Genomic DNA, 14,266 nt, shown 5'->3' with positions numbered 1-14,266 from the left:
TCAAAAACTTACTTGGAGAGTTGCCTGGATTCTTTTAAACATGCTAGTGAAATACTTTAGTCTCCATGGCAACCATTCAGCGGTGCAAAACGCTTATTTCACAGTGAAACGCTATTAAAAACTTTGCGTTTTGAATTGGTCTAATAGTGTCCAAACCTTCTGCCACATGAGCCACAATCATCAAAGTAAAACTGCCTATGGGCGACAAAAATCTGATTTTCTTAGAAGTAAAAACAGATTGTTAATGACGCAAATAGTAGTTCTTATGGAGAAATCATTGCAGATTTAAAACATACAGTAAAAAGGGATTTTTAGGTTTTCTTTACCAAAAGAAAGAAAAGCAAGGAAGTTGTTGGATATTTGTGCTTCCAGTTACTATGACATTAAAAAGAAAGCAAAAAGTTGATTTTTAAGATGTAACACTTTCCGTTTTCTAATCCAGAGTCACGTGTGAAGATGTGGCATGTTGGCAGCATTGGTCTATTGTGCTGCAAAGCCAGGTTGGAGCTTCTTTATTATTTTTCTCCCTTACAGATTTGTTTGTTTTCCAGCTGACTTGAACAGACACGCAGCACAACAGCTGGAAAAACATTTGAATCGATTCATCAAAGTCACAATCCTGGCATCTTAACAGAGGAGCTACTTTTATATCCACTGATGATAATGATTATGACTTTATAATATCATGTTTATTCACTTTCCGCTTTTCTTCAAAACACACAAACACTTCAGGTGTAAAAAGGTAAATAATTCATGTAAGACAGAACGGGCTGCAGGCGAGATGGCCGACCATGACGGCCACTTGCTAGCTTCCTGTAAAACCTCTTAGTTCTGAGCTACAGGTGGACTATCCACAGTTTAGCTAAAAATAAACAAAACAAAGTGCTTGAGAGCAAATTTCCTCTTATTCATGACGTTGCTTTTCGCCTGCTGGAAATAAGGAAATAAGTTGTCGTGTTTTTCTCCCACAAATTTCCAGTTAAACTCGTTACCTGATTCTTTTGTTCCTTTTCTTCTTTTTTTAACATCTTCATTCCTTGGATTGGCTTTATGTTGTTGCTTCTGCTTTATGAACCATCAATCCAACAGCTAGTCAATAAAACCACAACTGCTGTTTGAACAGTGGCTCGCTAAAGTATTCATGTTGAATTTTAGTTTTATTTTTTGTCTCTTTACAACCACAAATCTCAATATTTTTTATTGGTTTATTTTTTGATAGAACAACAAGAAGTGGGGGATACATTTGAAATAAATTGCAGAGGTCCACAGTTGAGTAAAGGCAGACTCCACTGACAGGTCAGATATTTAGTCGTGTCTGCAAACTTGCTCTTGTGGAGAGAAGAAAAGCCTTGATGATGGATGCAGCAACACACAGAGCAACTCAAGAAGAAGAAGAAACCTGATGTAGGGAAAAAAGATTTAAGACAGGAGCAGAGTCAAATGTAAATCCAAATGAGAATCTGGATTTTTACATAAAAAGCGTGTCAGGGTCATTGTAGGTTCTTTTTTAAATGGTTTTAAAAATCTGAGTTTTCTTCCGGGTGAGCAAGCAAGATGGCGACAGCATAATCAGGTGGCTCCCCGACATATTATTGAAAATCACAGGTTTGACGCAAGTGCGGGATATAAAGTAACTTAAAACTGGGCCGAAATGCCCAAGTTTAAATCAAAGAGCACTTTGCAGTCTCGACATCTAATGTTAAGAGAGGAAGAATCGAACGAAGACGACATGGCTAACCACTCGGGCCTGGATGCTTCACTAGCGGCTAACGATTTAGCTAACGAGACAGCTAACCTACAAACTATTCTCGAAGAACTAAGAGAATCACGTCGAGAGAATAGTGAGGGCTTCCGAGAGGTTAAAGAGGAAATAAAAAACGTAAACAAAAGACTGGACGAGGCAGAAACGCGCATCTCGGAGGCGGAGAACAGGGTTCAGCAGCTCGAAGAGGTAGCATTGAAGCTAAGTAAAGTGCAGGACGAACTCGAGGCTAAGCTGGTGGAGCTCGAGGGGAGATCAAGACGGGAAAACTTGAGGCTCCACGGCATTGCGGAGGGCTCTGAGGAAAGCTCACCATCTTTATCAGCTTTCATAGAGAATCTACTCAGAGAGAAACTGGATATCCCGACATCGCTCGACTTGAATATTGAGAGAGCCCACCGATCTCTGGGACCCAGAGCTCCACCTGAAGCCCCCCCACGTTCAATAATAGTTAGGTTTGCCACATCCAAGGTCAAAGACGAAATATTAAAACGAGCCTGGCAAAAGAAAGGCTTCATGCTGGGAGGGAAAAAAGTCATAGCGGATCACGACTATGCTCCAGACGTGTTAAAACGGCGACGTGAGTACCTCGAAGTGAAGCGGGTCCTCAGAGAAAAGAAGATTAAATTCCAAACCCCGTTCCCGGCCAGGTTGAGAGTTTTCTACGAGAACAACACATGTGTCTACAACTCTGCGGCAGAAGCTACAAAAGATATGGTGAATCGAGGTTACCAAATCACTGTCATTCAGCCATCTGCCACGTGGGTCGACAAAATCAAGAGCACGATGTGGACCAAGACGGGAAAGAATGACAAGGATCATCCACGAAATGGAGCGCGGGAGGAATATAAGAAGAAACTGGACGGGTTTAGAAGAGGACAAGCACAACCATAGGAGCGGATGGATCAAGCATATCCCGGTCTGTTTTGATTAATAATGCTTAATCTCTTTTGACGTTATTTGGAGTCGGGGACCACACCACCTAGAAAATGGGACGCCATAAACAGGTAACGCCACCAGGGGGCCCTTCGCAACTACGGAGTTGCGCTGGTTTTCCCTCAAAATCGCTCACAAACTATAACATCACTAAGGTCATTAACAAGACCAGAAAAAAGGGAGTCTTTAAATGGACACGTGTGAACTTAATTTACAATGCTAAAATGTTCTGTTTGTTCTCAGTTCTTTGTTTGAGTAGTCTAGGGTTGTCACCTATTTCACTTGCTTGGAATTTCCAACAATATATAATCCAATGACCTCATTATCTCCACTGCGAATTGTAACCTACAATGTAAAAGGAGTTCTTAATCCTATAAAAAGGGCGAAAATATTGGGAAAGATGAAAAAGGAAAAAGCAGAGGTGTTATTCCTCCAGGAAACCCATCTCTCAGAGGTAGAGCATAATAAACTTAAAAAAATGGGCTTCAATCAGGTTTTTAGTTCATCACACAAAACAGGTCGTAGAAGGGGAGTGGCAACCTTAATATCTCAGAGGATCACATTTGAGATGATCCATGAATATAAAGACAAGGAAGGCAGATACAACATAGTAGTGGGCAGACTCGAGGGACAAGAAATTACTTTTATCAATGTATATGCTCCGCCAGGTTCGGAGTGGTTATTTTATAAACATATTTTCGACATGATGATAACTAAATCACAAGGCTTAGTAGTCTGCGGTGGTGATTTTAACATAAGACTAAACCCCTCTGAAGATATCTCTAAACAACCCAGAATTAACAGCAGCTTAGACAGGAAGATCAGGAAGATGATCAAAGAGCTGGGGATAAGTGACGTTTGGCGTGAATTCAATCCCAGAAAGAGGGACTATACATTCTACTCTGCTGCTCATCATACATATTCAAGAATTGATTACTTCTTCATGTATAATAAGGATGTAGGACTAGTAGAAAAATGTCATATTGGGCTGATGGACCTCTCTGATCATTGCCCACTTCATATAGAAGTAAATGTGAGCAAAACAAAAACCCCGTTCTTATGGAGACTTAATTCTAGCATACTCAAGGGCAGAATTAAAGAGGAGTTAAGGCAAGAAATTCAGACATATATGCAGGACAACGACAATGGAGAAGTCTCTCCTGCAATATTATGGGATGCATGTAAAGCTGTCCTGAGAGGAAAAATAATTGCAAAATCATCTCTTATAAAAAAAACTAGACAAGAGAAATTAAACAATTTAAAACATGTCTTGACCAAACTAGAGGGGAAAAATAAAAACAAAGTAGATCTACAAATTACACAAAAAATAAAACAAATCAGAGATGAAATTGATCATGAATTGCAGGCCAACATACAGAAGAAACTTTTATTCCTAAGACAAAGTTACTATGAGTCTGGCCCCAAGTCATTAAAATTTTTAGCATACAGACTAAGAAAACAACAAGAGGAAAGAACTATATATAAAATTAGAGAACCAATAACTAATAAAGTTTCATATGACGGTACAGAAATAAGAGAATGCTTTGAAAAATACTACCAAAAATTGTATGCCCTAAGAGAACAAGAAGGAATGGATGAAGCTAACACACTACTGAACAAATTGCTACTGCCCACTGTAACAAATGAGCAAAATGAAAGCCTGACCAAAAATATAACGCTTCAAGAAATTGAAAAAGCAATAAATAACTTAAAATTGAACAAATCACCAGGACTAGACGGATTCAGCGCTGAATGGTATAAGATCTATTTAAAAGAGCTGTCTCCTGTTCTTTTGAGAACATTTAATTGGGTTTTAAATGGGGGGCAAATTCCTCCCTCCTGGAGGGAAACAATGATTACAGTTATCCCAAAGGAAGGTAAAGACAAACTAAACTGTTCGAATTACCGTCCAATTAGTCTACTTAATCAAGACTATAAAATCTTTACAGCCATATTAGCTAAAAGACTAGAACATGTTCTTCCAGATATAATAAATTTAGACCAGACAGGATTCATAAAGAAGAGACGTACCAGAGATAATATTAGAAGAACCCTAAACGTGATTAATCATATTAAGAGGACTGACGAACAAGCAATAATACTGGGTCTAGACGCCCAAAAAGCATTCGACACTGTAGACTGGGCATTTTTATTCAGAGTCTTGTCCCAATTCAACTTTTCCAATAAATTTATAAAGATAATTCAGGAATTGTACAACAAACCTACAGGTAGGATCCGGATCAACGGGGGATTATCAGAAGAAATAAAAATCGAGCAAGGGTGCAGACAAGGATGCTCTATATCCCCATTATTATTTGCCATATTTATTGAACCTTTAGCACAATGGATTAGACAGAGCACCAAAATACATGGCATTAAGATAAATCATATTGAACAAAAATTAGCGCTTTTCGCAGACGATATTTTAATCTACCTAGCAAAACCTCGGGAATCCCTCCCAGAATTACATAAAACCTTGATAGAGTATGGGAAATTTTCAGGTTATAAACTGAATCCCCACAAAACTCAGGTTTTGACATTCAAATATTCACCCAATAATATTGATAAGGAAAACTTCAAAATAAATTGGGACATGGACTCAATAGTATACCTAGGAGTGACCATTCCCAAAGACCCAAGGACTATTGTCTCAGTAAATTATGACCCATTAATGACTAAAATAAAAAACGACATATCCAGGTGGAGCCTGTTACCCTATCTGGGTCTCATGCAGAGAATAGAGGCTATCAAAATGATGATGCTGCCAAAGCTACTATACTTTTTTCAGTCACTACCAGCAGAACCAGCCAAATCTATGTTCCAAGAAATTGACAAACTGATTTCAAGATTTATTTGGCAAGGGAAACAGCCAAGGACTAGATTTAAAACTTTACAGTTAAATAAAAGTAAAGGAGGTCTCTCACTCCCAAATATGAATAACTACTACAAAGCAGCACAAATAATCCCATTGGTGGAAATGTGTGACCCCTCATACACAGCAAAATGGAAGGAGATTGAATGCAAAAGCATTGGTGTCCCCTTGCAAGCAGCAATTGGAAATATAGACTTAATAAAAGACCTTAAACAACTCAATCCATGTTCAGAAACAGCAATCAAGACCTGGTCAAAATTAGTAAGAGAAAATAAAGAGTCATGTTTACCAATCAGGTGGATAGCATATGATCAAGATTTTACCCCAAATAAAACAGATATTACTTTTAAAAAAGTGGATTGATAAGGGCTTGGTAAAATACAATGATTTATATCAAAAAGGTTGTCTGAGGACCTTTCAAGATATCAAGCAAAAATATGGCCTTGATAATAGAGATTTTTTCCGTTATCTACAAATCCGGCATTATCTAGAAAAAACAAACAAAGATAAGCTAGACGGAACATTTGTCGACATATTGAACATCTTTCTAAAATCGTATCAATCAACCCCCGTTAATAAATTAACGTCTAAAATGTATAACGAACTACAAAACTTGGCAGGGGGGAATACACTATATATAAAGGAGAGATGGGACAAGGAAAGGAACAGTCAAATTCACATTGAGGACTGGTCGGACATTTTAAATAACTGTTGGAAATGTACATCATCACTAGCCTACAAGGAATTTGCTTGGAAGACTGCTACACGCTTCTTCAAAACACCAGCTCAGAGGGGCAGAAATGCAGACAGAACATGCTGGAGGTTATGTGGGTCGAATCAAGCCGGCCACTTTCATATTTTTTGGAGCTGTCCTAAACTATTTTCCTACTGGGAGACAATTAAGCAAAGCGTAGAGTTTGTTATTGGGGTCAATCTTGTTCTGAGCTTTGAGACGATGTTCTTGGGCAGACGACCAAACTGTGTAAAGGGATTCTATAAAACATACATGTTCAATATAATGCTTACTGCCAGCAAGAAAGCAATCACTCGAAAATGGATGACTGATAAAACACCCACACTACAAGACTGGATAAACATCATCCAAGACATTCGCAAGATGGAGGAACTGACATTTGCACTGAAACTGGAGCAAGACAGATTTGAAAGATCCTGGACCCCATGGCAAACTTTCATGGACTCCAGATCTGAAAACGATGACAATGAGGTGACACCCACTGTTCTTTAGCTACTCTGTTCGATGTATACTGTTTTACAGTTCAGGAAAGTTTTTACGACGTGGTACCAGTTTGTTATTTCTTTTTTCTCCCCGTTCCTCTGAGAGGGTCTGGGGCGGAAGAAGGAAAAAAAAAAAAAAAAAAATGGAACACTAAATACCGGTGGTAGGATAACCACAGGAAGGGGTATGTTGTACGGACCAATATGTTAAACTGAATGGATGCTAGTATATGTCTGTACCACCTTTTGTAAATGGAGGAGATACACGTCCTTCTTGTTGTTCCATAATAAAAATTTGAATTAAAAAAAAAAAAAAATCTGAGTTTAATCTCAGGAATTTTCTGAACCCCCCCCCCAAAAAACGGAAATTGGTCAAAGAAAAAAGTCATCCTCCTACTACTTCCTGTTGTCTTTTTTGTCGTTTTCACCAGCAGTAACATCCGGCTGTTGGTCACGTGGCTATTGTGAAAGAAACAAAGTGTTTCTATTGCACTTTTTGTGCAACATATTCATTCTGATGCGGCTGAAAAACCACCTCATTTTAGCACAAAAACTTTTCATTGAAAAATGTGTTTTCCTTTTGTTTGTTGATGGAAATTGCTGTGTTTCCATTAAGCAAATTTAATTTCACAATTTCAAATTGTGAAATTCTGCGGTTATTGGAAACGCAGCTGTTTGTGTCTGGCCCCTCTTAATGTTCTGGGTTTTAAAAAGTTCAACTTCCAACAATGAAAAAAAATTATCTCACAGTAGCAGTATTTATTATTTTGAAGATTTTTTTTCCCCATCACAGTTAGTGAGACGGGGAACATGGTGTTCTCCCGTTTAGGTTCTCGGGGTGGTTGCTAAGCTACCTGGTTTTTTATTGGCCTGATGATGCATCATATTAAAACAAGAGCAAAATCTTTGGACATATATTAGAAAATAAAAAATAAAAAACTGTCCTCATGACAAGATTGTAAATAAACAAAAGTCCCCAAGACCCTGAAAAGAGAACTCTGACTGAATAACAGTCTCTAATACCAAAGCACATTTTTACTTTCCTAACAAAAAGAGACTACTCCTGCAGGCCGGTGTGACGTTGTTCTGGCATCTGTTGATGAGAGCAAACAGGACGAGACCCGCTGCCAAACTGCTTCTGATTTAGGTGACGCTAAACGCTAAAGCTCTGCTAAAGCTTGAAATGGACGGATTCCACGGGCTGAGTCAGTGGTGAGAAATGGCCCGGCTCCCTGAGAGCTCCGCTTTCAGCCGCCGCAGCATATAATCAAATGAAACGGTCGCCGGGGAAGCAGTGAAAACAGCAAAGCGATCTCTTCAAGCGAAGGCACTGCTGACAGACCAACACTTTGTGTGCCCAGGGCCGAGCAGAGGAGCAGAGGGATATCTGTTTCACGGAGTAATTGCTCTCCCCTTTCTCCGTCTCAAGCTACTAAGTAAGCAGGCATGAAAAGCCGCAGAGCTTACAATGTGGACGGTATAACAGCGGAGCCTCACACCTGTTGATGGAGAGGTGGCTTTCAGCTGGTTTGCTCTTATGATCCGTCTCACTGACAGCAATTTGGGGAAAAAATATCTTAGGGTTTGTATTATAATGTTAATGAGATTTGCACTGAGCGGGTGAAAGGAAGAGCCTGAATATTTTATTCTCCCGGGAGCTAATCAGACACAGGAGTCTCCGGTTGGGTTTAAGGTTTCAGCTTGGCACTGAGCTGCTCTCACACTGCGTCTTATCTTGACTCAGATGTTGACGAATCTAAAAATATATTATATTGATATAAATAAGGAGTGTCCAAATGGTGGTGGTGGTGGGGGGGGTCGTATGCAGTCCTAGGAATGATTTTGTGCGCCCCTGCATATTTAAAAGGGCAGTATTATATGTTTTACAGGCACATATTGCCATTTTATAACACAATCAAGTAACTATGTTAACTTCACTAGTTATAGAAATCCTACATCAAATATGGTTTAAAAGCAATTTCACTTTGTAATTGAACTTCTTGAAATTAGGTTTCTGTTTCTTTATGAAACTCCTGCTCCTTCTAAAACTTCACCTTCAGGAAGTCATCACAACATGGCTCCTCTATGAACCCTTTAACAATGTTATTACCAGTGTTTCACTGAGAAGTAGCTCCTACAATGAGCTCACCAGATGAACAGCTCCAACGGGTGTTTGCTAATTGCTGCTGGCTAGTCTGAAGGAGCTGAGGGGAGTCACGGAAGCTGTGTGAAACTTGAAAACTGCAGCTCAAAGGAGGAGCTGAATGGTTGTCACGGGCTAGCCATGTAGGGTCACCATGGAAACCACAGAGAAAACCATGTGAGACCCATATTGTAGCTCACATTTATCCCATGTGGGGCCCATCTAAGTATGTTGGCTGGGAATTGACTGGCAACAGCTCCACTAGTGTGTCAGGATACAACACCAAAAAATATGCAAACGTTTCCCACATAAAGAACAGAACATTCAGTCCGTTATAGTTTTATGTTTTCAGTCTTGATGTTTATTTTGTGATTATTAATAAGCAGTCATCTGAACACAGCGGTGGTTTATTAGCTAATTTAAACACCTGCTCTACTGATGATCTGTCAGACAGTCGTTATGTAAAGGTCACCTTATTTTTTTAACTGAACCAAAACACACAGGATTCCGCAGAGCATCTACATGTTAAGTTTGTCATAGTCAAGCTAGCACAACTGACCTACTTCTCTCTCTCTCCATTTTATTTTCTTAAAACGTTTTCCTGACCTTGTTATCTGATTGACATAGTCAGGAGCAAAGCACTTCATTCTTTTTCTTTCACACATCACTTGTACATTTAAGATTGAGCACCTTATGTTGACATCTTGACAGCTAAATCCAGTCGTAGCCATTGTCGACAAGCAGTTTATCGCCCTCCAGCAGGGAGCTGGGGGGCAGAATCTTATGTGTGTGAAATCATGTTGAAAAATATTTGAAAAATTGCCTTGTTTATATATATATATATATATATATATGTATATATATATATATATATATATTTGTCAAAAACCTCCATCCAATCATCCATCCACCTACCCAACCTTCATTTTTTTCACTGTACAGTAGAAGTGTCTGTATAAAATTCACAGTGAACTTTTGTATTTATACTTTCAAATGGGCTATACAGTAAGAAAAACTAAAAGAAAAGTGTAAATCTAGAAAAATATAAACCTTTGACATGGTAAATGTGTGAGAACCCTGAGGCGATAACCTGCAGGTACTTGGAGCTGCAGCTGTGCAGAGAGCCAGTGGCTGCTTACTGCCAAGTCTCAACTGTCACTTCTTCCCGTTTCTTTAGAACCACTGAAGCAATTCCCAAGACTTGAGTTGCATAATTCTCCCAAGGAGCCAGTCCTCCGTAACTCGCTGGCTGTTTGTGCTGCTGCTTTGGCAGAAAAGGGACAAAAGTGAAAGGAAAAAAGAAAAACACCCGTTGAGATCCTTTAGGGTGTGTTGGAAAAGTCACAGCCAGGCCTTGAGGACAAAACCTGCTCCGGCTCAGCTCTGCATTCAGACATGTCGAGGCACCGTTTGCTCTCAGATGGCAGTAAATAACAAAATGAACCAATTCTCACTCTGGGATTTTACAGCATCAAGGTCTTCCTGGTTCTTTTCTCATGCCACCTGTCGCAGAGAAAGCTACACGGCAACAAGGTCAACAAAGCAAACAGTTTCCATTTCTAGTCCTTGGCAGGATGTAGAGCCCTGCAGACTAAACACGACCGCAACCTCCCCCCCCCCAACCCTACACCACTAAAAAAACACCCTGATGGAATCTAACTATGTATGATGTATTTTCATCAATATTTTTCAGTAGAAATAGTCTTAAGTTTCAAAGTTAAAGAACCTTTAAATAAAAAAGTAAAAAGTACAGGATCTCCTGATTTGACTTGAACTCATCACGGTTTTAGCTGAAGAGAAAAACAAGTTTTCGAATCTGCCAAGTTTTTGTGTATGTTTTTTTGAATTTTATTTAATTTTTTTCCATACTTTGTTTTGTTAATGCAACCAGTATGTTAATACAAGTTGAACAGGTTGTGTTACTTGGGGTGAATTTTAATTTTCTGTTAGTCTTTCATGTGCCTTTTAAATTAAGTAGAGCGATTTGTTGCCCTTTAGCATTTTTTTTTTCTGGCACTCACTGCTCTGCTCTTCTTTGAGTAAACATTTACAATAACATTTCCCTTAGTTTAGTGTTTACATCACTTGGCATTTGAACTCTATCAAAATGTTATGTTTTATTTTCTAGTTGCTGAAGATATGTCTGCATGTCTATAAATTTGCCATTTAACCACATTTAATAGATCTACTTTTGCCACCAATTCTTGTCTGTCCCAGGCAGAGGTGATACTGACATCTATAAACACACATTGAAAAAGAATGTGCCTCTTTAATATTTATGAAAACCATGCAAAGAGCTTTTTTTATGCCCAAAGGAAACCAATGGAACACAAAACATAGAAACTTTGAGAATGTTTTTGTAAGAAAGAAACAAATTCAGGGCCGGTAAAAGCCATCTTGGGACCCTAAGCAGATTTTTATTTGGGGAACCCATACCAACATATCGACATCAGAGGCTTCATCATTTCTAACATACGCTATGTGTGTAACGTTGCTGCTACCATTACCATCATTTGTAATTAGCTTACAGCATCCCAATGCTACTACGGCTCTTGATTTTAACCTCACAGGAGTAACTCAGAAAAAACATAAATAAAAATTTGGATTTTGAAATACAGGGTAGTATTAAAGTGAGCCAGTTTATTTTAACTATTCGAAAGAAACATCAGCTGATAAATGCTAAATTTACAGTAAACAAGTTAACTTAACTTTAACTTATATTAACCCAACAGATGGCAGCAGATTAATCATTACATTGTTAAATAAAAACAATAAGAACTTGTTTTTCCATATCTAACAGCATTTGGTTTGTATGTTACACATACATTATGCATATCATGCTAGTTTGTTTCTCTTGGGGGCCCTCTGGTGGTGTGGAGGCACTAAGCGACCATTTAACTTGTATATGTCTTGGGCCAGCCCTGTGTAATCTTTTTACACACACAATATATATATATATATATATATTTTTTTTTTGTTTGTTTGTTTGTTTTTTGAGTTAATCCATTTTTAATTTACTCAATTAAAAATTAGCTTTTAATTGAGTTAAAAGCTTATTTGCTTCTATAAAATGTTAATGGCTAATATTTAGCACAAGTCAAATCTTCCTGTTTACTGTGTATCATTTTTACAACACTTCCCAAACTGAATTAAACATTCAAACGTTGATAAAACACTTTTTTCCCCTCTTTCCTCTCTCAGCAGAAGCAGCAACAGCGGTCACAGCTCTTAACTCTGCTGCCGTGTTTAACACCCAACATTTATTTCTGCTCTACCTTACAGATCAGCAACTCAAACACTCACCACCTCAAACCCACATCTCAAAAAACAATAATTAGACGCACCAAAATTACAATTAGGCCGACTGGAAGCCACTCCTCCCAGATACAGCAGCAGGGCCGCTAGTAAACTATAATCTGTCATCGTCTGGGCTCAGCCACTGAAGAGATTTTCACCATCAGAAAGAGTTTTTCTTTTTCTTTTTACGAAGCAAAACTGTTTTGTTTTCAGAAACAAGCGCCTAATTACAGAAAACATGATGGGCACGCTCCTTTACTCTAACTCTGTTGTGGCTACGGTGCATTAAATCAGTATTTGTTGACATGAACTTGTAATTAATCCCTTTCAGCATCATTTAGTTCACAGACTGGACTACATGCTTCTAGAAGTTTGTCAACAGTCAGGGAAATGAATCGTCTTCCTCTAAGTAAGTTATGAGGTAAACTCCTTTACCACATGAGAGCTGCTCGTGATCTAAAAACTAACAGTGATTCTTATGACACCATAATTTGATAAAGCTTGATGCTAACCATTTCTATTTTTTAAAAATTATTTTACTTTATTTTTCTTAACTAGTACTATATTTAAGAAAGTGGTGATTTTATGTCTATTGATGATTTTCTTTTTTCTACAATTCTTATCACACACACACACACACACACACACACACATAACTACAAACGCACCGATCCACTTTTTCACTATTGATACCAATATCGATATCTGAGGTTTAGGTATCGGCCGATACCGATCCGATACAGAAAAACTGACTTAAAATGTTTCCCGTTTTCTAACACAGACATAAATCTACTGAGTTATGAATGTATTTGATAACAGCAACAAACCCTCTTTTAAATGCGTCAGAAAGTACAATCAGGAATTCTAAATATAATGTAAATTAAATAATAAAGCATTACGTCACTCAGAGCACAAAGCATAGAATTAGACTGAATAGATCGGCTATATAGTCACCAATATGCAATATTGATTTTTTTTTTTTTCAATATCAGGACGACACCAGATCGGTGAGTTTCCAATGACCGTGGCCTTGCAAATGTATTTACCTTTTGTCACATTATTCCCATAAACTCCAGTCTGTTTCTCAAAGATATTATTTCATAAACAAACAAAAAATGAGAGCATGACTGTGAAGTAAAAGAAAAATACTACATAGCCGGTGGTGTGTCAAATACTTATTTCCTATCATGCAGGTTACATAAAATCTGAATTAAACACTTTGATGTTTGTGGTTATGAGCTGAAGATATGAAAACTGTCAAGAGATGTGAATACTTTGGAGCAATCACATTTCGAAGTTTAAAAAGCAATTTTGCAGGATGACAGAAAGAGCAAGCGGATGACGCGAACACCCCTATTTCCTCCCTTCACACACACACACACACACACCCGCAAACCCGCACACACACGCACCCCCTCTACACACACACACGCCCACCGCCATCATCACACTACAGATGAAACACATTTCGGACGTCGACACCAGGAGTGCTTCTCACGTCTCCATGGAGCCGAGGTGACTGGAGAGTTCAGTCAGCTGCTGCTCCTCCTGAGCGCTAAAAGACCGGCAGAGGTTGTTTTGTGAAGTGAGCAAACATTTTCTCTCTCTCTTTTCATTCCCACATAACTCGTCTTTCAGGATCAAGCTCAGCTTGCTCTTGTGCCAACATCCCTGAACGCTCGCTGGCGTTCCCATAACGCACCTCCCGGCAGATGCAGTTTCAGATTCCCCTGAACAAAACAAAACAAAAACATCTACAACTGTTGGTGATAAAATGGTGAAACCTCTGTTTCTACAAAAACAATCTCTTTTTCTTTAAATAAAGCGATTGTTCCCATGAGCCAGAACTCATGGAAACAACCCACCATCAGGTTGATTTGTATTTGGTGACAGAGCGACGAAGCCCAACCGCCTCTGAGCTTCACGTTCTCACGAGTCCAGACTTGTCGACGCAGTTCAAGGACCTTCGGGGCCTAATTGCTTCAATCAAAGCGCTTTCAGTGTCAGAGTGGCACTTCGT

This window comes from Xiphophorus maculatus, chromosome 2 (genome assembly GCF_002775205.1).
Source record: "Xiphophorus maculatus strain JP 163 A chromosome 2, X_maculatus-5.0-male, whole genome shotgun sequence".
In the NCBI taxonomy this organism is placed as follows: domain Eukaryota; kingdom Metazoa; phylum Chordata; class Actinopteri; order Cyprinodontiformes; family Poeciliidae; genus Xiphophorus; species Xiphophorus maculatus.
This window is presented reverse-complemented; position numbering follows the sequence as displayed.